Below are 3,554 nucleotides of genomic sequence, written 5' to 3'. Positions count from 1 at the left end.
CACTCCCTCTCGGGGAGCCTCGCTCCCGGAGCCGCGAGCAGTCACAGGGCCCCGCGGACCCGGCCCACGCGCCCCGCCGCGCACCTCGCAGACCCCGGCCCAGCTCGCCGCCCCGGACCGCCAAGGGTCTGAGCCGCACGCTCGGGCCCGCGAGAAAGGGAAGAGCCGGGACCACTCGCACTCGGGCCTCCCCGAGTCTCGCCGCTCAGGAGCGGGACCACAGAGGGACCGCGGGGGCGGAGCCAGAACGAGGGGCGGGGTGAAGGGCGGGAGAGGGCGGAGTCAGAGAGGGGCTAGGCAGAGCGAGAGCACTGCCGGAGTGTGAGGCGGGGCGAAAAGTGGGGCGAGGACCGAGCCGGGGTGAAGGGCGGGGCGAGGGTGGGGACCGAGGGTGGGGCTAGGGCGGAGTCGGGGCGGGGTCGGCGTGTGAGGCGGGGCTGCGGGCGGGGCCTGCGCTAACAGTCGCGCGGCGGGCGGCGGGCGGCGGGCGGAGCGCACCGTGGAGAGGCTGTGGAGCGTCGGGCCTGGCGGTCGCGAGGAGCGGCGGCTGACGTGAAGGCCTGCCCGGACGGCGCGTTCTGTGAGGCGCGGGCGCGCGAGGGGGCCTGCGGCGCTGCGCGGTGCGGACCGAGTTGGGGCGCTAGTCACGCGGCTGTCCTTTCCTCTGCTGCCGTTTCGGGGCGCGGCGTCCCGAAGTGGGGTTCGTTCCCGGGACGCGGGGACGCCCGGTTCCGTGAGGGCGGACCACGAAGGGCGTGGCTGGCGGGGCCCGGTGTGCGGCCGCCGGCTGGGACGGCCCTGGTGCGAGCGGACCGAGGCGGCGTGGCTGCCGGCTCCCGTCAGAGCGGGGACGCCCGGCGGGTTCTCTCCTCGGGAAGCGGCGGAGGGAGGCTGGGAGCGCCGCTGGTGCGGAGCAGCCCGCGCGGGGGAGACCCGCGGGAGGGGGCGGCGGGGGCGGCACGGCGCGGCGCCCGGGAACGCAGTCGGCGGACGTGGCGGCGGACGCCCCTGCGGTCCCGCGCTCGGCCTCCGTCCGTTCACTTCGGCCGGCTGAGAACTGCAGCCGCTGGTTTGCCCTGCGGGTCCGGCTGACTGCGCTCCTCGGACGGCCGACGCCGTGTCAGAGCCAGCCCCGACGAGCGTGCCTTCCTCCCCCGGCTCCAGGGCCCCAGCGCCAGGTCTCCGCCCCCTCGGGGCCCTCCAGCCGCGCCCCGGAAGGCAGGCGCTGGGCCACACTCGAAGCTGCCCTTTATTACGATGATTTTTAATGATTTTATTTTTAGAAATCATCATTCTTTCATCGACAGTTTGCTTTAAAAAAAATTTTTTTTTAAGTAATCTCTACACCCAGTGTGGAGTTGGAACTCACAACCCGGAGACCGAGAGTCGTGTGTTCTACCCACGGAGTCAGCCAGACGCACCAGGGGGTTGCCCTTCAAAAGTGGGAGGAGGGTTCCGAGCCCAGGAAGGGGGATTCGGAGATCCGGACCCGAGGTGCGCGGCTGTCTGAGATGGTCATGATGTACCCAGTGTCTGTAGTGTAGCGCCAGCCCAGAGCTGTAGCCTGCGACGGTGCCATCACTTGACCTTAAACTGGACTGGGTACCCGCACCATTGCCAAGGGTCTGGAGCAGTGGGGCCTTGAGGCACTATACAGCTGCTCCTACCTCCCACGCTCTGTTTGCCTTGCTCCTCTGTGCGGTTCCTGGGTGAGGCACCAACTCCCAGCCCTACACCTGTCCTGATTCAGGGCCTGGCACAAATCAGACACTCAACCGACATGTGCTGCATGAATAACCGAAATTGAGTAAATCTACTGGTTTGGTGTAGCTGACCAATGTTATTACATTGAAACCCTTTACAGTGATGATACTGAGGACCAGCCACCATTTGATATTTTAATATCACTCATTTGATATTGAGTACTTTTTATGCACGAGATAGCGTCGAGATACACTCATGAAATCTCTATGGCCCCACCTCTGCTCTCATCTAGATATGAGGTTAAAATCACTGCCATCCCCACACATAGTGTAACCAGGTTAGAGGTATTTGCAATAGAATTTTGCTGTATTTTTTTTAGATTTTAGTAATTATTTATTATTGACAGAGCACAAGCAGGGGGAACAGCAGGCAGAGGGAAAGGGAGAAGCGGGCTCCCCACTGAGTAGGGAACTGGATGCGGGCCCCATCCCAGGACGCCGGGATCATGACCTGAGCCAAAGGCGGACGCCTAACCATCTGAGCTGCCCAGGCACCCCTGTATTTCTTTTCTTTTCTCTTCTCTCTTTTTTTTTTAAGATTTTTTATTTATTTATTTGACAGAGATAGAGATAGCAAGAGCAGGAACACAAGCAGCAGGAGTGGGAGAGGGAGAAGCAGGCTTCACCTGGAGGATGGAGCCCGATGTGGGGCTCGATCCCAGGACCCTGGGATCATGACCTGAGCCGAAGGCAGACGCTTAACAACTGAGCCACCCAGGCGCCCCTCTTTTCTTTTTTATTTATTCACCCATTTGAGAGAGAGAGAGAGAGTACACATGCGCTCCAGCAGGGGGAGGGGAGGGGGGAGGGAAAGAGAGAACCCCAAGCGGGCCTCCCCCCTGAGCACAGACACCGCCCCCCCATGCCCTGGCTCTATGCCACAACACTCAACCAAGCCACCCAGGGGCCCTGAGTTTTGCTGTATTTCTAAAAGTAGGCTCCATGCTAATAAATATTTAAATCTGCAAATGTCCCATCGAATCATCTTTCATCCGAAACTAAATTTACAGGGTGCACAAAAATTGCTAATTAGTGAGGCACCTGGGTGGTGCAGTCCGTTAAGTGTCCAACTCTTGGTTTCTGGCTCTGGTCATGATCTCAGGGTCAAGAGATGGCTCCATGCTGGTGGTGGAGCCTGCTTAAGATTCTACCTCTTCCTCTTCCTCTGCCTCTCCCCACCAATAAATAAATCTTTTAAAAAAACTCACATTCTCTGTTTTACTGAAACTAACATGCCATCACACACAAGATGCCTCTTACATTCAGAAATATTAAAAAATTGCTAAATTATACATTCTTACCAGTTTAAATTATACATTCTTTGGAAAGTGAAATTAAAAATTGAAACCTAACTATATCATTCAAAACTGTAAAAGGACATTTTGAAACATGTTTTTTTACAGATTTGATCTGTACTTACATTTCACTGTTATAATAAAAAACTTTTCCCAAAGAGTGAGTAATATATTCAATGCTTTCCTAGATAATTTTTTAAAGATTTTATTTTTTACTTATTTGAGAGAGAGTGCATGCGTGCGTGCACAGGGGGAAGGGGCAGAGGGCGAGGGAGAAAGAGTCACAAGCAGACTCTGCACTCTGCGAGGAACCCCTACAGGGCTTGACCCCACAGCCCTGAGATCATGACCTGAGCCAAAACCAAGAGTCCGACTTTCAACTGACTGTGCCACTCAGGCACCCCCCAGATGACATTTTTAATCTTGGAATTTTTCATGGGTTATTTCAGTTATTTAATTTTCATCAACTTATGTTTTCTAAAATATAGATAAAAGA

This window comes from Eumetopias jubatus, unplaced genomic scaffold (genome assembly GCF_037043125.1).
Source record: "Eumetopias jubatus isolate StellerSeaLion01/CBP00866 unplaced genomic scaffold, mEumJub1_p1.0 scaffold_12, whole genome shotgun sequence".
Taxonomy (NCBI): Eukaryota; Metazoa; Chordata; class Mammalia; order Carnivora; family Otariidae; genus Eumetopias; species Eumetopias jubatus.
This window is presented reverse-complemented; position numbering follows the sequence as displayed.